Source organism: Lithobates pipiens, unplaced genomic scaffold (genome assembly GCF_037356315.1).
Source record: "Lithobates pipiens isolate NorthernLeopardFrog02 unplaced genomic scaffold, aLitPip1_a1.2 Scaffold_19, whole genome shotgun sequence".
NCBI lineage: Eukaryota > Metazoa > Chordata > Amphibia > Anura > Ranidae > Lithobates > Lithobates pipiens.
The window spans coordinates 478,104,295-478,128,538 of record NW_027507764.1 but is presented as its reverse complement, the minus strand read 5'-3'; the positions used below and the strand labels follow the sequence as shown (position 1 = coordinate 478,128,538).

The following is a 24,244-nucleotide window of genomic DNA, read 5'->3' as shown; positions in this document are numbered from 1 at the left end:
TTGGAAAGACGTGTGATCTTTACAGAAACTATTAGTTATGTTTTCTTTTGAAAGCGAAGCACGTTAACGGGATTGTGTACCTGGTTAACTGCTTTCCAGACCTCAATGTTTTGAAAGGGTTAAAAAGGAAACAATCACCTACATAAAATGCATACAATTCAGTGGAAACATTACCAGGGTCGCAGCAGTCACACTTGCGACTGGGCCCTTGAGTTTCGCCACTGTAGGGGGGCCCGCCGCTGCCCATGAGATAGTACACTCACTGGTCAGTCACAGGCACACAGTCCCCGCCCACTCCACCCATCCACTCTGCCCACACTTTGCCCATCCTCTCTGCCCTCCTGCACGGGCACAGGCCCCACTCATCCTCTCTGCCCACCCAAGAAAGACCTAGCAAGGAGGGGGAAGCAAGTGATCTGCAAGTGAGTGGCACTGATCCCATCCCTCATATTAACACTGCTACTGATTTTCCCCCCACCCCACTACTGCCACTGATTCCCCCCCACACCACTCCTGCCACAGATAACCCTCCACACCACCACACACACACACACACACACACACACACACACTGATATCCCCACACCATCACGATCATTGCTGCCACTAATCCACTCCCCACACAACCATGACCACTACTGCCACTGATCCACCTACATCACCATGACCACTGCTGCCACTGATCCCATCCCCCACCACACCACCACCCCTAGTGCCACTGATACCCCCCACACCACCACTGCAACTGATTTCACACACACACACACACACACACACACACATCACCACCACGACCATTGTTGCCACTAATCCACCCCCCCCCACACAACCATGACCACTACTGCCACTGATCCACCCACACCCCCATGATTAATACTGCCACTGATCCACCAACACCACCATGACCACTGCTGCCACTGATCTCATCCCACAACCACCATCCGTGCCACTGCCACTCATCCCAGCCAGCCAATCTCCCTTCATCTACCACTCATCCCATTCCCCCCCAACCACCACCCTCGCCACTGATCCCATCCTCCCACCACTCCTGTCACTCATTTCATCCAATGCCCCCCACCGCTTCCACTCATCCCATTCACTCCCCCAGCCACTACCACTCACCCCACCACCCTTGCCACTGATCCCATCCCCCCTACCCCTGACATGCCCCCACTGCACAGCCATTCACTGGAAGCTCAGGGTACTGCTGCTTCTCCTTCCCCGGGCTCTCTTATACAGCTGAGAACAGAGGAAATGTGATAACTTGCAAATAAGGGAAAAAAGGCATTTATATATTTTTTTTATATCTACAAAAACATTTGCCAGTCAGTCATCTTTATTTTAAGCTAAATTGGGTTGTTTGACAAGGTTGTGTTTTACACATGAAATGCCATGCATGTAAAAAATAAAAAACACACAACACACACCTAACATTTATATTATACTATATCCACACATGAAAAAAAATAAACAAACACACAACAGACAACAGTTTTCCTTTAACAAGCTTTTACACCACATAAATATAGCACAAGTAACAAAAAAAAAAAAAAAAAAAGAGAAAGTAAAAAAGATATTTGTACAACACGCCCTGCTTACTCAACACGAAAAGTACAGGCATTTATGAAACTCTATCATTTAATTACAGCCTGCACATTTCTTTAAACACGTTTTTCCATTATACATAATAATTTGCTTGGACCACTAGGCCAGTAATTACAGCAACTCCATCCAAAATTAAGTTTTGAAGCTATTTTGCAGACTTTATAAATAATTATGTCTAAACCAGTGTTTTCTTCTCGTTTTTTTATTGTGCCTTTCATTAAATGACCTTAATGTAACGTAGGTGTGTTACAAAAAGGAAAATTACAGCAAAGATTTAACTGGGACGTGACTTTTTCTTCCAACATTAAAAAGCAATAAACCAATAAAAAGGTAAAAAAATATAACACAGTGACACATGCAGTATTATCCTAAAGCTTGACATCAGGCATACCAAAACTATTTTTCTTTCCTGCTCCTCCCTTCTCTAAGAAATCTAGTTTTTATTTTGAAAGAAATGTATTAATTTATTTTTTTGTTTTTTTTAAAGACCCAATTTCTTACCTGAAACTGCAGTCACAAGACAGACCACAACCTAATTCTGACGTTTTCTGAACTGTTGTCAAAGAGGGTACTTCTAGCAAAGCTCCAGTATTTTCAAGTGACATGGATTTTGCAAATGGTCATGAAAAGTGTCCTCACAGGGTTGTGTACTCTTAAAAGAGCTGGCATGGAAGATTATGAGATCTTTCCGGGTAAAGATTGAAGGATTTGGACAATAGAAGATCGTAAAAAAAAGGTTGCCTGGTCTGAGGAGTCTCGATTTCAGCTGCAACATGGTAGGGCGTAAATAACATGAAAGCATGGATCCATCCTGCCTTGTATCAACAGTTCAGGCTGCTGGTGGTGGTGAAAAGGTGTAGGGGCTATTTTCTTGGCACTTTGGGCCCCTTATTCAGCATCATCACGGCCTGAGTATTGTTGCTGACCATGTCCATCCCTTTATGATTACAGTGTACTCATCTTCTAAGTAAAGATTGAAGGATTATGTTTTTCCAATAAAAGCTACAGAATAGATAGGACCTGATGGAGTGTTCTGCTGAGAGTGGAGCTTTAAATAGGTGACCTCTAGGTAAGTTCAAACAGTCAACTTCATTTATGTGCCGTTAGCAGGATGACTAAATAAGGAATGCTACTGTTTGATACCCAGACAGGCAGCACAAAGGGCAGTGATGATACACAATGTGCATCGCATCTAATCACATGATTTTCAGCATCTAATCAGATTTGACTTTAGTGAGATCAATTAAGAATGATTCTGACTTCATTGCCACAAATTACAGCACAGTGCATTTCTTAACCTCTTGCCGACCTCCAGCAGTTGTTTGAATGCTGCAGAATGGTTCCCTGCATGAATTGCCGTAGCTGTGCGGCGGCCGCTTTAATGTGGTATAGGGAACGCGCGTGTCAAGTCACTGAGGCGCTGGTACACATGCCCACCGGACGCGATGTCCACTGGGAACCCACAATCACTCCTGACAGAGTCCATTTTGGCAGGGGAGAGGAGACAGATCATGTGGTCCTAGTGTGTGTGTGTGTACACATATACATACACACACACACACACACACACACACACACACACACTGATCAGTTCCCTCCCCCAGGCATTTCCATCCCCCCTGACAGTTAGAACACACACATTTAACCCATTGATTGGCCCCTAGTGTTAAACCCTTCCCTGCCAGTGACATTTATACAGTAATCAGTGGCTTTTTTTTTTTTTTTTAGCTCTGATCGCTGTATAAATGTCAATGGTCCGAAAAAAAAAAAAAAAAAAAAAAAAAAAAAAAAAAGTGTCAAAAGTGTCCGATCTGGACACAAAACCCAAAGATTATTATTCTGTGTAATAATCTTGTCTGGTGTGCACACAGCAACAGGACTTTGTCGCCTTTCTGGAGCTGATGTGCCCATGAAAGTGAAATTGAAGGTTCTACACTTGTAATTCATTTTTGTTGTGAATTGTCACTTTTAGGTGGCGTTAATGCTGCCACACACTCATTTTCTTTTATCTTGACTGGTATTTTAATGCTTCTCAAAGTTGAATGAAACATTGTGTGGATCTCTGGTATGACAGTTGCTAAGCTACTCTAATGGTTAAAACTAAATCTGGATACACAGTATACAATTTTCTGTAGTTTTTGTTTTTCTTTTGCTTCACATTTAGCAAAAGTGTCTGATCTGTCCGCCATAATGTTGCAGTCACAATGAAAATCGCAGATAACCACCATTACTAGTAAAAAATAAATCAAAATGCCATAAATCCAGCCTCTATTTTGTAGACACTATAACTTTTGCGCAAACCAATCAATATACGCTTATTGCAATTTTTAACAAAAATATGTAGAAGAATATACATTTGCCTAAACTGAGGAAGAAATACATTTTTTTTATATTTGGTATATTTATTATAGAAAAAAGTTAAACTTTTTCCCAAAATTGACCTTTTTTTGTTTGTAGTGCAAAAGATAAAAAACACGGGGGTGATCAAATACCACCAAAAGAATTGTGGGGGAAAAAAAAAAAAGGACATAAATTTTGTTTGGGTACAGCTTCGCACTACCAAGCAATTGTCAGTTAAAACAACGCAGTGCCGTATCGCAAAAAATGGCCCGGTCAGGAAGGGGGTAAAGCCTTCCAGGGCTGAAGTGGTTAAAGATTAACATGTATTTGTCTGTATTTGCATGATCTACATGTATTGCACGGATGTACGGCATATGTCTTTTTTTTTCCCAGTCTGACATACACTGTAACTCTTTTTTTTGTTTTAACACATATGGTAAATGCAAATTTTTGGCTTGAGGTATACTTGTGAACCCAAATCATAAATATTCTGAAAACATGGAACCTGCAGAATAAAATATATATATATATATATATATATATATATATATATATATATATATATAAAAATAATATTTCGGTAGTTTCTTATGAAACAAAAAAAATAAATGGTAGTTGCAAATGGCCATTACTAAAAACTTAAAGTGGAAGTAAACCCTTCTATCGTTTTCAGTCAAGGAAGCTGCCATCTTGGCCTCTAATGATTCTTCAACTGCCACGATGCTGCACATGTGATCAGTTATGAAACCAGCCATTGGATGGTTTGAAAGTTTGGTTGAGAGCACAACCAATGTGAAAGTTTGCATTCCCGGCATGCCGGGAATGTAAGTGTTTTTTGAATCTGGGTTTACTACCGCTTTAAGTGTTCAGTAAAAAAATGCATTAAAAAAAACTTAAATGTTATCGCATACAAAATCAATACCATTTCCACGTTCCTTTAGTAAAATATAAAAAAAATTACATTGTTGAGTAAATCAATACCAAATATGTCAGCTCCAAAATTGTACGAATTCACAAAATTGTGAAAACTGCCATACTTGACATTAAAATTTCACATAGGTGACAATTTAATGCTCCTCTATAGCTCATTAAATTAGAGTTAAGTGTAATGCCGCGTACACACGACCGGACTTTAAGGGACTAGGTCTGACGGTCTTTCCTCGGAGTTCCAACGGACTTTCAGAATGAACAGACTTGGCCACACACAATCACTCCAAAGTCTGATGGATTCGAACGTGATGACGTACGACCGGACTAGAATAAGAAGTTGATAGCCAGTAGCCAATAGCTGCCCTAGCGTCGTTTTTTGTCCGTCGGACTAGCATACACATGAACGGATTTCTCGGTCTGGTGGAGTTCAGGTGGGAAAATTTAAAACATGTTCTATTTCTAAAGTCCGCCGGATTTTTGGCAAGCAAAGGTCCAATGGAGCCAACACATGATCGAACTGTCCGACAGACTCGTTCCGTCAGACCTTTGCTGTCAAAAAGTCCGGTCGTGTGTACGTGGCATAAATGATGGCCCTAAAAAATTCTTCCTTTTACTCTGGTATACACACTTGATATGATAACCAACATAACCAACATGCACACTTTCCATAGTATGCGCATGCGCAGAGGTCCTTTTTTTTTTTGCCTAAGTTTATCATATTAGATTTAAATACATTTTTTAAACTTTTTTTTTTTTTTTTTACTTCACTGTACTGCTTTTGCAGGGGGGCTTAAAAACCAGCAATGTGTAGGTTACATGTCTTCTTTATGCATTAAGGGTCTATCAGACCCCTAATAAATTCCCTTCACTTTTCCTTAAAAGATTGAGTAGAGAAAATATGTGATCTGGTTATTCCCAGCACAGCCCGATGTCATTTAAAAGCTGTGAACCTGGAAGCTCTCAAAGCAGAGGTTTCCGAGTTCACTGCATAGAGCAGACATTGGGCACGTGATCTCTCCCCTGTGGTCCCCACTGGCCATCCTAATAATGACTGTTATATTCTGCTGAGAAGGGAGGGAGCCCAGAAACCATGGGTGGGGGTACAGTACTTTGCATTATAGCACTGAGCTGGTTTATCCCTTTAAATGCCATCACACGTACATGAAATTGGCAGCAACAAGTTTTAGCTGGGATTGAGAATTAGGTTTAATGTGCTTGATGTTTAGTTAAACTCCATTTAAAACTACCATCCTGGACTATCGTGTGCACTGGGTGATGACACTTCTGTGCAATTTAACCATAGAAAAAACAGCACTGTTATCCTTTCAAGGAAAATGGAAAAAATAATCGTTTTATTACAATGTTGATCCTAAATTTATGTTAAAACGCCAGTTGCAGACTGCATCATAAAAGTTACTTACTTATGGTTTCCATATTTAAAATTATCCCTGTGACAGCCACTGCTCGTTGTTTAACAATTGGCTATTCTCAAGCGTCCCCTTTTTGTTAGTCGTGCAGCTTTTTTTTCTTACTTTGTTCTCCTTATACACAGCGTGGTCATCCTGACTGTGGGTATCTGAAGCCTGCTAGGTCTATCTTCCGGGATTAAGTGTATGCTGGCTACTCAGCACGCACCTCCGAATCTCGTGCATGGATCGAGATCTCCCGATCTCGACCATTGACTACTTGGATTGGAGCCAATGCAAAAGAGCAGTGAGGTATAGTGGAAGACATAAAAAAAAAAAAAAAAAAAAAAAAAAACCACACACACACACTATATCCAAAAACGAGTGGGGGTGGGGTCCTCTCTTATTTAACACATAGTTGCGTTTTTGCCTAGAACTCCACTTTAAGTAAAGCCCAATTTGATTCTATGGCTCCAAAAATACCCTTTTCATTTAAAGCATAAAACAAAATACAGTAACCCTTGTACATTTAGTACACATTTACTATCGCTATAGTTTGGCAAACAGTTTACAGCTGCCCAATCATTTATTTTGATAAATGTAGTAGTATTTAGTTTTTTTTTAATGTACTCAATATTTTAAAATGCAGACTTTGCTTATCACTTAAAGAACATCTGTGGAGTTACTAAATAAGTAAATCCCTCCCTAGCATCCCCAGCCCACCAAAATGTGACACTTCTGTATTTGTCCCAGAATGTCACTATCGGCCTGTTGGGAGCAGTCTGCTCTCAAAAAGTCTCCTGACTGGGTCATACATGCACATGCATGTAGAATCCCCATGGGATAGAAAGACAAGCCACCATTTACAATGATGCGTGGCTTTTAAAATGTATAAACATGAAAACGAATGAAAAAATATATACTGTATACAAGCAGCCTGCCATGGGGATGTTTTGTGAAGGGGCTGTGTAGCTCCCAGCTGGCAGTACAGTTAATATATACATTTTCCTACATAATTACCTGTTTATTTGCAGCTTTCCCTCCTCTACATTCATTCAAAGTCCAGAATATATAGAGCTTGTCTGAGGTGTCATAAAAAGGGGGTGGGGAGCTGAAGTTACACTCTGCAGAGCTCAGTGAAGAGAGCTCTGAAAGCTGATTAGAGGGAAGGGACACCCCCTCCACACAGCACAATAGAGCGGAGGCTGTCAACCATGCCACCTATCTTCTTTTGGTGTCTGGAAAACTCATCAGAAGTGGTTCATGCTAATAGCAGATGAAAAAGCACAAAGAACAGTTGCGGTGCACTTGCAGAGTGGTCCCCTATACATGAATGGTTCGCGATTGGCAGGCAGAAGCCAAAAGCAACAGGGGCAAAATTCCTACTGCAGCATACGTACACCTTTGGCTGCTACCTCAGCAGCTAAAAGGGGTAGGGGTTGAGGGTCGTAAAAGCGTTACTCAACTGCACCCTAAGGGTGCCACTGCCGAATGCAACTAAGGGCTTATTGATAGGCACTGCTGCTCCTTTGAAAAGCTATCAAAGTGTGTTTGACAGGCCATATTTTCCCTCCTCGCCAAGTGATTAAAACTCAGAAATGTTGTGAAATGCACACTATTGCACCCGGTAGTACAGCAATTAGAGGTTTAAATCAGGTGTGAGGAGGCGACATTGTGCTCAGTGATCTTTGACTTCTCTTTTAAAGAGGTAGAGATCTACCTGAACAACAAAGGAGAAGTAGGAGTTTGGCTTTTTTCCCCTATTCATACTTACCTAGGTGAATGCAGCATCTGTTCCCCTGGTGTTTCTACACCGAGAACCAAGCCACCGAACATAGCCAATGGCTCGGTTCTCTTGGTTCCCCAAGAGGAGAGCTGCTGACTGTCAATCAGCAGCTCTCCTGCTCTGCTCCTCCACGCTCACTGGAGCGCTGAGCTGTGGATGGGCTAGGAGCAGCCATCTCAGGCTCTCAGAGGCTCGCTGATAGGCTGAGACAGCCGTCGGTCCAGGCACCTGACAAATCCAGACTTCCAAAGTTGGCATGACGCAGTGCCTGGACTGATCTGTGCTGAAAACGGTCACAGGAGTGCAAAACAAATTACACTCCTGTGACCCTTAGGAGAAGCCCAGCCAAATGAGCCCAGGCTGGACTTCTCCTTTAACCACTTGACCACTGGGCACTTAAACCACCTTCCTAACCAGACCAATTTTCAGCTTTCGGTGCTCTCACATTTTAAATAACAATTACTCAGTCATGCAAAACTGTACCTATATGAAATTTTTGTCCTTTTTTCATACAAATAGAGCTTTCCTTTGGTGGTATTTAATCACCGCTGGCTTTTTTATTTTTTGCCCTATCAAAATATGGAAAATTCGGTTAAAAAATAAAAACAAAAAAATCTGTTTCTGTTAAAATGTATTGGCGAGTATTGGCAGGGTATTGCACATTATTGCAGAGTATTGCACGTTATTGCAGAGTATTGCACAGTATGGGCACAGAGCAGCGCTGTGGGCACTACAGATCCCACAGCGCTGCTAAAAACGATCTCTCCCCCTCTCCCCTCACATTGAACAGATCGGTACAGAGAGGGGAGGGAGGATGCCGGTTTGTATACAAGTGATCGCTCTGTCATTTGACGAAGTGATCACATGGTAAACGGTCACTACAAGTGACCATTTACCACGATCCGTGAAGCGCCGGGTCTTCCAGACCTGATGGTCACGGATGTTTGCGGGAGAACACCCCAGGGGGTGCGCGAGAGCAACATTCTGGGAGGACATCCCATGGACGTCCACCCAGAATAAGCAGACCGCGCTGTAGCCGTCTTTCTTTGGTCCGGTCGGCAAGTGGTTAAAGTTGACTACCCCTGCTGTAGAGGGATATGCTTTCTTCATTTTTAAATGTCTGAGGTTTAGAACTACTTTAAAAAGGTGAGGCTATGTTTAGTCCCCTGCTATCTCCACAGGTCTGACAACTCCTAACCTGTACCCTTCAAAACAGAAGTTTCTAAACTAATGAATGTATACATGTAATAACATTTATAATGGAAAGGGAAATAAATCCTACATTTTAAAAATAAAAATTAATAGAAGTACAAGGGTGATAGCCAGAACCACCATATTCAATTAGTAATTTGCACATACAGGTTTACATTTCATTGGCTGCCATGGGCACCATTTTCAAATTTCCTTTGTTTCATTATTTTAAGAATCCTCTGAACAGTACTGAAATACATTCTGGTTTCTAATGAGAGGTAAATATCCCTTGATGTGAAGTGGCAAGATTCTGAAAAAAACATAAATTATGGCTTTTCAAGGCACAAGTATTTCTCAAGAATCAGGAAAGATTTGCAAGCTTCATAGACAATTTACTGGGTAATTTTATCTTTCTGAGAGACTCTAATTTTGTTCCCAATCCACATGTAAATATCCTGCTTACACAGAGTTAAAGACGCAACAACTGTGGCCTTTATGCTCTTAAAATGATTGCAGTATTAATACAGGTAGAGGCAAATAATCTTTAAATGTTATTACAAGGAGATTATTTTTACTAAAATCTAATCAGAAATATTGCATGCTATTGAAATTGCTCCTATAAAATAATGTTCTCTCTCAGGCTACAAAGCAAGTGTTGTACAAATATGGTAGATAGATAAAAAGAGAACATGGGAGGAAAAAGACGGTAAGATTTGATAAATGGATATTGCAGGTGAAAATTTGAAAAGAAGATTGGTGTCATTGATAAAGATTATAAGGAAGATAAAACAAAATTGCTGACTTTACAAGCAGATTACCATTTTCATTTGATTCAGAAAAATAACATCTTTACCAATAGTAACTGTTAGCACCCCCACGCAGTTATACAAGAGTAAATATTGAGGTCAATGTGCATCTATACCCAAAAATGTAATACATTGCGGAATGCCAGTCCTCAAATGTGGTGGCTGCATTTGTTTTCCTTTTTCAGGCTTTTGTCTGTTATTTTTATCTGGTAATCCAGCGAATAACATTTCCCCGCCCAGGGTGGCCACACCCACTCCACTGTATCTATGAAGGAAGCAACGGTTTCCACACAGGCTGGACCACAAATATCTCTGCCTACATTCATCTCCCATTACATGGGGGGGATAATATTGTGCTTACGGCCTCATGAACACTGGACATTTTGAAAAACCTGCTCTTGGGGGTGTCTGGTGTCTTTTTTTTTTTTTCCTGCTTATAAACACGGTGCATTTTACCCTATGTGCCCATGTACACGATGCAGAAAAAAACCCCACTGCTGGCACATTCAGGAGCAGTGACATTTTGGCAGAAAAAAACACCACATCTAAAATGCGCCTACAGTGCATAATGCTTTATGTTCATCTCACAAGTGACAAGGACACTGCATTTCTGTCAAGTTTAACAGGCACTTTGACTACAGATTATAATATACACACATTTAATGGGCTAGCTATAACCCATAATGTCATTACTGAACTCTAATGCCCCATAGACACAAGCGGAAATCCCACCAGCAAAAGTCCGATGAGAGCTTTTGGTTGGAAATTGCGACACTGTATGCTCCATCTGACTTTTGCTGGCGAAATTCCAGCCAAAAAAATATTGAGAGCAGCTTCTCTATTTTTTGGTTGGAAAAAGTTCAGATCGGAAATTCCGTCTGTACCAAGTCTGACGTGCAAAATTCCTACGCATGCTCGGAAACAATTTGACGCATGCTCGGAAGCATTGAACTTCATTTTCTCGGCTTGTCGTAGTGTTGTACGTTACTGCGTTCTTGGTGGTTGAAAGTTCAGAGAACGTTTGTGTGACCGCGTGTATGCAAGCCAAGCTTGAGCGGAATTCAGTCGGAAAAACCATCCAAGTTTTTTCAGACGGAAATTCCGCTCGTGCGTACGGGGCATAATCCTCCTATTTAAAAGGAGGACATCCATTTAAATTGTTTCCTACTCAGTAGATGCATTCTTTAAAAGATAGATAGATAGATACTGCATGTAGCACCCTCCTACTTGCTATAGTGAGTATATGTAGTTTTTGATTTCTCTGCTTAACAGGGAGACAGTTAGGCAAATGTATGTGCTGTCTGCTTAACAGAGAGCTGTGATTGTTTGGCGAGGGCTACGCAGTGTGTTCTGGTGCTGCTTATGCTTTCTTGATGTTTCACACTGATCCAATAGCTATGGAGTATATTGGACAGTTGGTGGAAACCTGGCTGATGAGAGCATGGATGCCAGTACTGCCCTGGCCACTTAGAAGGCGGAGCGCCCCAGGGCATGCTGGGTACCTGTATATAACTCTAAAGAACAGATGGGCTCGGCGTCCAGTCTTCCTCTGGAGAGAGAGGTCCAGGTGAGATGGGGGCTGCTGCCTCTCGCCAGCATAGTCTGCCATGTGGCCTTAGTTGGTCGACCTGAGGGCCTGCAACGCTGAAGCTTCAACCCAGGGTTCTCTTGCATGATGACTGAGGGAGGATGTCCACGGAGGAAGAGGACCTGTGGCCATGGCCTTGTGAGTACACAACCCCCTCCCGGGAACCTAGAGACTGCTAAAATTCCCCTCTCAGTGCTAAAAGTCAGCATACTGGGTGTAAGCTAAAGGGGACACTGGTTAGTGTCTTGAAGAAGCAACGTCCATTAGATTCCTTCTGCTACAAAAGTGATTTGGTTTATTCTGCACAGCTTGCTGCATAGTGCTACTGACAGTCTGCTACACAGTTCTATTGAGAAAGTTATCATCTCTTGTGAATAGTTAATTTGGAGTATCCTACTTAATCCCATCTCCTAACCAAGTTCTCCAAATAAAATAGAAAACCGCATCCCCTAGACTGGTTATTGGAGATAACGAGCGGAAGAGTGTGTGCATCTGGCTGTGTGAAAATACTGTGTAACTGGTTGTGGATTAATCAGTGGGAGACCTGGGCACAAAAATGTAAGTGGTTCCTGCAGGGGTAGCACTACAGATCGATACTTTGGTTTACAAATAAATATTCAACACAAGACAAAGAATTTCCAGAGCACAACAAAAGCAGCCAACCTGGCTTTATCAAATTAAAACTTTAGACTATGCTGTCCTATAATGGATCATCTGTTGACACCTCTTTCAACATTTAGCTACTGTTCACTGTAAAATAGTTTTGACTGACAACAAGAATCAAAAAATATGAATACACAATATTTTACATTTTCCAAAAAAAAAAAAAAATGTTTATATATATATATATATATATATATATATATATATATATATATAAAATATAAAATAAAATTTATTTTTTTCGTTGACCATAATGAAGGAGGACCCGAGGTATGTAAACATTCACATACATTCCATGTATAGGAGATCCCATTGTTTTATTTCAGGAATTTAAATATTTTGACAGTTTACAAGTTAATACTGTTTATTTTTTGTGGGTTTGTTTGTGTGTCAAATCTTTACTTTAGAAATAAACAGTGATTGTTCAGAGCACATGCTAGGATTTTCTCTATGCTTTCCGGCAGACTACTACTTCACTAGTCCGAACATTGCTTCCTAGGAGAAGGGGGTTGTCCCTTCTTCATGTTAGAGACAGTGAGATTCTCTTCTCTCACAACAAAATGCAAGAAGAATCCGGGGGGGTCAAAGGCAAAGAACAGTCTCTTAAAGTGGGAGTCCGCCGGGAGTCCGCCGGGACTCCGCGTTTTTTTTTTTTTTTTAAAGTCAGCAGCTACAAATACTGCAGCTGCTGACTTTTAAAATGGTAAAACTTACCTGTCCAGCACGCCCGCGATGTCGGCACCCGAAGCCGATCTCTAGATCGACACTCGGGTGCTGCCGCCGCCATCTTGGGTATGTGGAATCAGGAAATGGAGCCTTTCGGCTTCATTTCCCGGTTCCCTACTGCGCATGCGCGAGCCGCGCGGCGCAATCCGGATGGTCCCCGCTGCCTCTGGGAACTGTGTGTTTCCCAGCAGGCAGCGGGGCAAAGGGGCGGGCAGTTGCGGAAAGGGGCGTAATCTACGCCCCTTTCCGCAGACAGCTATCCCGGAAGTGGGTGCAGTTACCTGGATTATCCAGGTAACTGCACCCCCCTCCCCCCTGAAAGGTGCCAATTGTGGCGCCGGAGGGGGGGGGGGATTCTGATGAGCGGAGGTCCATTTTAGGGTGGACCTCCCCTTTAATTATTTTTAGCCATGCACAATAAAATCTGACTATTCAAACTCATTTAGATTTACCAACTATGTAGTGCAAGGAACTGCCTGAATTGATATGTTGTTAACCGCTTGCCGACCGCCTCACGCCAATATGTTGGCAGAAGAGCTCGTACAGGCAAACTAACATACCTGTACATGGCCCTTTAAGAGGTGGCCAGCGAGTGTGTCGCTGGCGGGGATACCCATCCTCCGTGAGTCGGGTTGCGGGTCCCATACACTGCCCCCTAGTGGTTAACCCCTTCACCGCCAGTGTCATTTACACAGGAATCAGTGCATTTGTATAGCACTGATTGCTTTATAAATGACAATGGTCCCAAAAATGTCAGCTGTGTCTGCCATAATGTCGCAGTCACAATAAAAATTGTTGATCTAGTAAAAAAAATAATAATAATAATTAAATGAATAAAAATGCCATAAAACTATCCCCTATTTTGTAAACGCTATAACTTTTGCGCCAACCAATCAATAAATGCTTATTGTGATTTTTTTTTTACCAAAAATATGTAGAAGAATACGTATCAGCCTAAACTGAGGAAAAAATAATTTTTTTATATATATTTTTGGGGGAAAATTATTACAGCAAAATGTAAAAAAATAATGCTTTTTTTTTCAAAATTGTCACTCTTTTTTTTATAGCACAAAAGATAAAAACCGCAGGGTGATCAAATGTCACCAAAAGAAAGCTCTATTTGCAGGGGAAAAAAAAATGTCAATTTTGTTTGGGAGCCACGTCGCACAAGCGCGCAATTCTCAGTTAAAGCGACACAGTGCCGAATCGCAAAAAGTGCTCTGGTCAGGAAGGGGGTAAAATCTTCCAGGGCTGAAGTGGTTAAATAGAGATTGTTAAAGTAGGCCCTTATACTGCAAAGTTTATGTTAAATCTAAAGCAGAATTTATAGAGAATGGCTAGGCAGGATACAATTTGCGTCAACCCCCTCCCCTGGTTTCCCCAGCTTCCCCCTTCACATTTTCTCTTTCGGTTACTCCTCCTCTTTTTTTTATAGAATAGGGGTTTGGGAGCCTGGTCCCCAACCAAGGTTCACCAGAAGCAAATGGACTATCTTGGTACAGTGTAAAAAAATGTACAAATAGAATATAAAATAAATTTTACTTAGACTAGTTTTGCGGGATAAACTACTTCATCAGGAAACATATCTGTAAGTAGACATAAGATCAATGACAGAATAGTCAAAAATATATGAGGGGGTTATATAGATAATACAATTGAATAGGAGAGGGGAGAAGATTAATGAAAGTATAGGGCTGCTTACCCAAGTCCTGGTGCAAACAGAGCACAAGGCGTACCCAGTAAAGCCTCCTGAGGTGACTAGTGGAAATTAACAGATCAAGGGGCTAGAGTCTGGGTGGAATAAAGTACATAAGGTAAAAAATTCCAAAACTATACAAGTACCAAGAGAGGGAGCGGGAGAGTGTTGCTCCCCCTTTAAATCTCCTTAGCTAAAGTCTGCTTTTGACAGCGGTGGGAAAATTGAACCTGTGTGATTATTAGAGATAAGAGAGAATATATAATATATATATCCATGGATGCCATGGATGGAGCTTAGTGTTGACAGGGGAATCCCTCCTGCCAAGCTATTGTGTCCCCCGGCAGGGGGGGTGGCGGGAGAAGACAGTGATTACTGCTAGTGGCTATAACAGCCACTTGCAATAATTGCATGTAAAATAAAGCAGGCTAGGTGCACCCAACTTGACCAATCAACTTAGCTACATTAAGCCTGCCCTTATATGGTTAGAATCTTGTTCTAATTGAGTATTTTTTTTTTGTTTTTTTTTGGAGGGTGCATGTGACTGACACAGGGCCAATCAGCACTGTCCAGGAAGAGGGTTAGGGTCCATGCATCCTCATAGGACAGTCAGAGCAGAATGTAAACTCCTCCTCCAAGCTTTAACTAGTGCTGGGCCGGACACAGACGTCACAAGACTGCTATATACTGCTGATGAGAAAAGGTATTTAGCCATTTATATTTACTAAAATCATTGCATTTCCATGTTTTATGAATGCAGGGTCCTGGGTTTAGTAACACTTTAAAATTAACTAAGAATGGGCTTTATTGTTCTAAAAACCGTGTTTCTATACATAACGTAGATTTAAAAAGGATATCATTTGTTTTAATGCAGCAATATATGCCCATATGAAATTTACATCAAAACATTATTAATAGAAACAAAAACACTGTCATCTTGTTCCCCTGTGATGGTCACATTGCTAAAGCCTCAGCACTGTCGAAGAGGAAGGGCCATGCACAGATCGAAATTTGGCTGGTTTCTGCTAAACTGGCTGAATTTTGATTTGTGTATACCCAGCTTTAAGGCCCGTACACACAATGAGAAAATTGTAAGTAGAATTTTGTACAACCAGTGATCGGCTGATTATCTGATCGTTAGTGTAGTGCTTTTGACAGCCGAATCCAACTTTTCGGACATCAAAAACTGAAGGTGCATACAATAAAAATGTTAATGTACATTCGTTCATTTAATAAGTACAGTTTTCGTCCGAAAAAAAAAAAAAGAGCTCAAAAACAAAAGAATACATTACAGAACAATTCAACGTATGACATCACTTCCGAAGTTGTATTCTGTCATGTGAGAATTTTCATAAGTTGAGTAACCTCTTCACTTTCGATATGAGACAAGCTTCCAAAAAAAAAAAAAAAAAAAAAAAAAAAAAAAAAAACACACACCACACACACACACCGATGGTTAGTCATCCGATAATCGCATTGTGTGTATGAGGCTTAAGACTTGGTGCTGGCTGTGAAGGAGCAAGGAACTGTGAGGGAGCACAGGCAAGGCGAGTTTAAGGGGGTCAGCAGATTCCTTTGTAGAAACACAGTTGATTTGCCCTGTATGGGCAGAATAAGTGTTCATTGAAAATATGCAATATTTTCATTGTAGTAAAAACTATATCAAACATTATATTCTCCTTTTTAGGTCACAAAAGGCAACAAACCAAAAGACTTGCATAAAAATGATAAAGAAGTGAAGGACAACTACAGAATAGCATCTGCCTAGTAATGCGTTTTCAGCTTTTGATGGACTTACCCTTTAGTTGTAGATGGTAGACAATTAAAGATCATTGAAGCAGGCATATTAAACTTGTAGATTTTTTTTTTTATTATTATTCAAATTTGTTTTTAACCTTCAGATAGTATATGGAGTGGTGCTTTTCTTGTCAGATGTGCTAGTATATCGTCTATGAAAGCAATGTCAGACATTCAAGCCACAGGACAATTACTTGCAGTTTTTATAACCACAAGCCACAAACCGGAGTCATATTCCTGTTCTCATCTCTTTTCCAATCTTCAGTAAGGCTTTCCCAATGCATTTTTATCCAGAACAGGGAACTACGTTTTTAAAAGTTAGACATCATGGACACAAGGTTAATTAAAAGTGTGAAAACTATGTCTGAATGTAGACTAAAGGAAATGATGCTGGTGATGTTTATGAAAAAATTAATAAAAAAAAGTTTAAAGTGGGTTAAAAGCGGATCTTCACCCTCTCCCCCTTTTCTTTCCTTTTGTTTTAAACCCCTGCTTACCGATAGGTGTCTTCTGCACAAGTCAGATAGTCACTCCAGTATTGTCCTGCTAAGATCTTCTTCTCTTCTTCCACCTCTCGGTCCTGCACTGCCATGTTTGGTGCGTGACGTCTTCAGGAGGCTGCTGGCTCTTCTGGGTCCAGCCAGCGGGCCTCCCAATGACGTGACCATCCCCTCCTTTAATGAATGAAAAGCTATTCCTCCGGGGACATGTGACATGCATATCACAGGAGGCACTATGCATGACATTCGCCTAGGCAATTGATATGCATAGAGGGGTAAAAGGAGGGAGTAAAAAGTTTATGAAAAAAAAAAAAAAAAATAATAAAACACAGCTCTGTTCGTGTAGAGGAGGGGAGATCTGCTTTAGGTATACAACCCCAAAATATAAACATGCTCCCATTGTAAACATTGTTTAAAAGTAATTTCAAGGACAACTGGACCTTATGTAATGTAAGCTTTCACCCTACTTTTTCTAATATATTCTTTATAGGAACATCATTGAAAATTTACATGAAAGGGAGGTTTCCAGTGAAAATAAAAATCATAAAAAGAGTCACAGTGCATGAAACACTTAGACCCCTTTCACACTGTGCCGCCACCGGCATCAGCGGTAAAGTGGAGGTATTTTTAGCAATGGAATAGAGCAGATTTTTTAGGGTGGTTTGCAGGCACCATTTTTAACGCTACAGCACCTGCAAAATGCCCCAGTATGAAAGGGGTCTAAATCTTGAGGGACAATATTATATAAATTATAATATTATCAGGGACAATATTAGCATGTCGTTGAATATTCTCTCGTGTTTGCATGGGTTTCCGCCACACTCTAAAAACACTTTATTACACTGTATTTTTATTTTTTTAAACATATGACCAACTGCCCTACACAGTATAGTAATTGTATCTGTATAAATGTGGTAAGGATATTAAACTTTAAATTCTTTAGGTAGCAGTGGCTGATGTGGCTAGTTCAATGTATTCTGTAGGTTTTGCCACATATTGATGCTATATCAGTACAGAAAATCAGTAAAATGTTGTGGGTAGCTGGCGTTTTTGTTTTTAACTGTGAGCTTCAGCAATACAAGCAAGAAGTATGCTGCAATACCTCGGAAACATGTAAAAGTGCAATACTCTGTATTTTAAATAATTTGACGGAGAAGCATTCACTTTAACAGCTTTCCAGAAAATTCAAATCCATACTCCGATAAAGAATGTTTGACTGCTGTGGCTTGTTATATTTACTATGCATTAGTATATCAGCCAACAAGTCTTTTCAGTAAGCAAAGTTTTCTGAAAGTCCTTTCTGAATATAGTTACCTTTATGGCTGCAATCACACCTCAGCGTTTTCGTTTTTAGGCCAAAAATCACATTTTTACAGCGTTTTTGCCGCGATTTTACACAGGTCAAAAGGTCACCAATGTAAAAAGTAGAAAAATGCCTGTAATCTGCCTAAAAAGAAGCTCATGTACTTTGAGCTTCAGGCATTTCGCTTCAGGCTACAAAACGCTCATATGTGAACAAGGGTCATTTAAATTAATGGGATTTTACTTGTTGGGCGTTTTATGAGCTGAAATGCTCAGGTGTGAATGCAGCCTAAAAACTTAAAAGCCTAAATAAGTCCTCTGAGAATTATTATTGCAGTTTGTTGTTAGTATCCAGTTTAGTAACTATAAAGTGTCTTAAATAAATAATCCAATAATGCCAGTTCCCTGCCAGAGAAGAGCTGTCACACACACACACACACACACACACACACACACCTCTCCAGTGGCCCATGGCTCCTTCCAAATAATTGGCATTCAACATTTCAGGAGTGTTAGATGCCTGTGTCCCCCACATGCTTGGTGGTTACTTTATTTAACCCCTATAGCAAAGGAAGAACTTGCTAGTGACATTTGTACACAGCTGTAGCGGGTACAGGAGGGGTGTTCCCCACCCATGTTGTAGACAGCAGTGAATCTGCTGGGTAATAAGAGCCTGTTGCCCTGCAGTCAAATCAGACATCCATTTTGGGTGGAGATGATCTCTAACGGGAAATCAAATGCAGACAGACAAAAGGTTAAATCATCTAAAAATCCACAAGCTTACCTACAAGCTCTTTTGCTAAAAAACATGAATTTATGAAGGAGACATTTGGGATTTAAATGCATTTTAAAAACTCAAGAGGAATCTAGAAATGTGATGGAACTAATATGATTCTCTTTGATCTGCACTGTAATTTGCAAGTACCTTCTTATAGTCAGTCAGTCTCATATGAATGTATACTTCCTATGCATACCATAGTAACCTCAATAATGCATATCATGGAGATTCTACTCAATGGTGGGCAAACTGCTAAATGTTGAAGTACCGTATATACTCGAGTATAAGCCGAGATTTTCAGCCTCTTTTTTGAGGCTGAAAGTGCCCCCCTCGGCTTATACTCGAGTCATCGCTGTCTGCCCGCTCGATCAGCGTGTCGAGCAGACAGACAGCGGCCATTCTATAATTCAAAAGCCGCGCCTCCGGCTCCGCCTTCGCCTGTGATAGGCGGAACACTGAATTTCCCAGCAGCCTGTGTTCCGCCTATCACGGACATCGTATCATCCTCGTACTACGGACGAGGATGATACGATGTCCGTGATAGGCGGAACACAGGCTGCTGGGAAATTCAGTGTTCCGCCTATCACAGGCGAAGACGGCGGCGCAGCTTTTGAATTTTACAATGGCCGCCGAGGCGCCGACGAAGAGGGCACGGGACGGAGGCAAGGCAAGGCACGGCACGGGACGGGACGGGACGGAGGCAAGGCACGGCGGCAAGGCACGGCACGGGACGGAGGCAAGGAGGCAAGGCACGGGACGGAGGCTCGGGACAAAGGCTCGGGACACAGGTAGGCTGGACACACACACACACACACACACACACACACACACACACGGATGGATGGATACACACACACAGGGATGGATGGATGGAGACACACACACACACACACACAGGGATGGATGGATGGATGGAGACACACACACACAGGGATGGATGGATGGATGGAGACACACACACACAGGGATGGATGGATGGATGGACACACACACACAGGGATGGATGGACGGACACACAGGGATGGACGGACACACAGGGATGGACGGACACACAGGGATGGACGGACACACACACAGGGATGGACAGGCATGTCTCACCCTCGGCTTATACACGAGTCAATAAGTTTGCCAGTTTTTTTGGGGGTAAATTGGGGGCCTCGGCTTATATTCGGGTCGGCCTATACTCGAGTATATACGGTACCCACTTTTGGCCACACACATTACGGAGGGGGAAGTAAAAATGAATAGTTGCAATTATGCCTACTGTAATGAACAGTGCATGTGTTAAAGTAACCTCACAAAAATAGCAAAGAATAATAAACATTCAAGGGGATGAACGACTTACAATATTCTTGAACTGAAACTGTCATTGGGAATATATTTCCCATACATGCATATTTTTCCATGCAGATTTTCTTCCCAAGAGAAGCTGACACCTTACAAACATTGGTTTGCCACCATACCAATATAAAATTTGCCCTATGTGACATGGTTGCCCGATCCTCTGGGGTTAGGAGATTCTTCCTCCTCACTGATTTTGACTTTAGCAGTGGATGATGTGTTGTCTTTGGCTCACAGACTATTGGAATGTCTTGTTCAGAGATATACAGGATAGATACATAGAGTGTGTGTGCTCACGCACGCATGTGTATATATTTTAGAATATTTGCCCTAAAAGCCATACAGTAGTCCCCCTAGGAGCTTTAGGCTCTGTTCGCACATGCTACAGCCACAGCATGGGGTCCGGTGTGTCCCTATTCAAGATACAGATGTGATTTTTGCCTGAATGCGCACCTGAATCAGACCAGAAGAAGCATATGAACCTTTTCAATCCGTACCACGGCAGTCCCGGAGCTGTGTGAACCAGCCCTATTGAGGGCCAGTCACACTCTCCTGTAATGCGAATTGGATGCAGGAAAACTTGCATCCAATTTGCATGTGTATAAACCGAGCCTCGAGAATTGCAAGACAGACATTATCCTTGCTGTTGACAGCGGTTTTGGAAGTTCTTGTCTAAGTTTTTTAGTCAACACCAAAGCCAAGGAAAATAGTTTCGTACAATTCTGGAAAACAAGACCGGATTGTGTATATCTGTTATGGAAAGCATAATGCATTTTTTAGACTGTTCTGCATTGTCAGAAACTGGAACTTTTAATAAGGCTTAAAAGTTTCATACTGGCAAGTAACAGGACCTTCTAAACTACCCAGGTAAGGAATGTAAAGTAAATAGTAAAAATAAAACAAACAGAGCCCTAAAAAGATGCTTTTCAGTTTAATCTGTATTTTCATCGTCAAAAACTGAGAAGATTCAGACATTGCATCTTTCCCTTTTACCCAGAGTAAATAGCTAGAACAAACTGATTGGTTGGGGAATCAAATCACTGACAAAATTGCATTTTTAAATAAAAGTTCTAGACCTTTTAGCAGCCTACAGTGCATTCCAGGCTCTGATGGATCCTTTCTGTGGTATGATGTTCAAACATGTTCTGCATTTCCAAGTGATGATACTAATAGTACAGAATGCTTCTAGTGTCCTTTCAATTTTATTCAGGCTCTGCCTCAGACAACACAGGTTGAGTCTACATTAAGGTAGTTTGTTTCTACTGTACTATGACCTCACACTAGAAAGTAGTCTCAAGCAATAAAAGGATGAATTTTTTTATGGTACAAGGGAAAATTGGTTTCCGATTACTCAGTTAAAAGTATTACAATTAGACCTTTTGCTAGTTTTCCACCATTATCTGATTTCTCAATATTTTACTTCATCTTGTTTCTGCCAGCCCAGGTGTATCCAAGGCCCACAGCCAAGTCTAGCACGCCTTGAGGGATGCAGTGCTACATGGAGGATCCACTACTACTGTGACAGTTCCCTTTGCTTTAATATGTAATCTACTATTTAACTCTTATTTTTTGGCCCCGTGTTACCTTTATGGATTCTGTGTCCATAGCTTTAAAATAGTGAAGCAGACACTATAATTGGCTATGGAAAAGATTATGGCTGTATTCAATGAAACTGATTAGACTGCTGAAGGCTCAAGAAAGTGTATCCAAATATCCCAGTTTGACCCAAAGTGATTATTTGACTTCAAAAACCATTCCCCTAATATCTACCACCCTAAAACTTACCAAAACCTCAACATGTTAAGAAGTTTAGTTAATGTCTGACCCCCAATTATCAAATCTCAAACACTAAACCGAAGCCTTCAACTGCATTTTGTTTACCTTATTCAGCTTTGTGAGCAGCAGCTCAGAAGCCCGACAATACTATTCCCAAATATAACAGCACCAAAATCCTTTGGTCTTAGCTACCAATTTGTTCTTCCTCATCACAAAATGTAAGAAATTAAGACACCTGCCATGAAAATTGATCACAGTGCACAGGCATCACTTCTTCCAAGTCTTATTCACTCACAATGGCAGGCAGTCTTACATTGTGTGGTAGTGAACTAGGGAGATGAGCAGGATGGTCATAATATACATATATGAAAGTGACCTAAGATATTCCATACAAGTCAATACCTCTATACAGCATCAAAGTTTGACTCCACAGCAAAAATAAAAGTTTGGGTGTCCTATTTTTTGACGAGTCCCACAAATGTGAAGTCTTGCTTCTTACCTGGAGCATTACGGCTGATACCTAAAGGGGTTGTCCCCAGGCTGGGGATAGCTAACAAGATCAGATGGAGTAGCAATCATGCAGCACAATCATAGGTTCAGGCCAAAAAGGTTAAAGCAGGCACAGACAAATCAGATACAGTGGTAGCCATGGGCAATAAGAGAAAATAAATAAATCCAGATACTGTACTTAGAATAGATAAGAATTCATGGCCAAAAAAAGTCGGAAGGATAAAGCTCCAGAAATATACAGAGACTGGAAGGTCAATTTGGTATAAGATGAATGTTCATTCAAAATTCAGGCAATGTACCAGCACTGGTAGGTGGTGGTATAATTAATTAGGCTCAGGAAAGAGCAGAAAAGTTGTGAAAAAGGCTAAAGCTGGTCATAGTTTTTTTTTTTGTCCTTTTAATGAGTAGGTTGAAGAAAAGAATACAAACGATTCCTCCATCAACACAATCAAGGTGGATAGAGGAATCCTCCCTACTGATATATTGTATTTGGACAGTGGTGACTCATCGCTGTCAAAATACACTGATCAGCAGCTGCAGACGCTGACTGAAAAAAGTTTTCAATAAACCTGTCCGACAGATCATTAAATTAAGCATGCCTGCTTGGGTGCCCCCACAGGAGGGAGGAGCCTGGAGCGCCAGAGTGGGACCCAAGTAGAGGAGGATCTGGGCTGCTCTGTGCAAAACTATTTCACTAAGCAGGTAAGTATAGCATGTTGGCCATTAAAAAAAAATTAAAAAAAAAAAAATCACAAGGCTTTAATAATGCTTTAAGACACTAACTTAAAGTGGACGTAAACCCAAATCAAATTTTTTTTTTTTTATGTCATAATGTAGAGTATACAATTTTCTATCATTTGAGCCCAGTCTTGCCACAAAGAGTTTATCCAGCTCTGAGCAATCGTCTTATTGTTCAGTCAGATAAATCTTGAAAAAAAAAGAAAAAAAAAGAAAAAAACTTTGTCAAATCCTCCCCCTTGCTGTGAGCGACAGGTGATTTACATATCTTGTGCACTAGCCTAAGAGACATTCATTATTTTTTAATTCCCTCCCACTCTTCTTCTGCTGCTCTGCAAGGATTGGTTATCCCATACCTCAGCATAATTGGGCATGCTGAAGTCATGTGGGGAAAGTTGTTCCTGCACTACTTTTGGAAGTGAAGTAGCACGATTTCAATGTCACGATCTGTGTGACCCGGGGCGTATTCTGTAAACATACTGGTAGTTTAATCAACTTCTGACCAATCTGGCAGTAGACTTTGTAGATCTACTATATACGCCTGCTGAACTTAGCTAGGGACATTCGGCTGCAAGTTCGTCTAGGTCAGGGACTGACAAGCATGGATGTAGGGTATATACACTGTAAAGTGCTGCTGGTGGTTGTGCCACATATAAATATCAGAGTACATATGTGGTGGTAATGAAGAACAGTGATCCTGTCAGTATTAATCCAGGTCTGAACAGAAGCAAAAAGTCAGCAAAGAAAAATAAGAACATCAAGGTT

The 24,244-nt window shown here is 41.1% G+C and overlaps 1 protein-coding gene and 1 non-coding gene across 3 annotated transcripts in view; one reads left to right on the top strand and one right to left on the bottom strand.

Moving 5' to 3' along the window:
• Positions 1 to 24,244, bottom strand: part of LOC143997335 (uncharacterized) — a 585,170-nt gene that overhangs the window by 521,777 nt on the left and 39,149 nt on the right. The window lies entirely within an intron of this gene.
• On the top strand, positions 3,416 to 3,543 carry LOC143999844 (small nucleolar RNA SNORA68). The gene has a single exon (XR_013278165.1). It is a non-coding gene; the product is annotated as a small nucleolar RNA SNORA68 (small nucleolar RNA).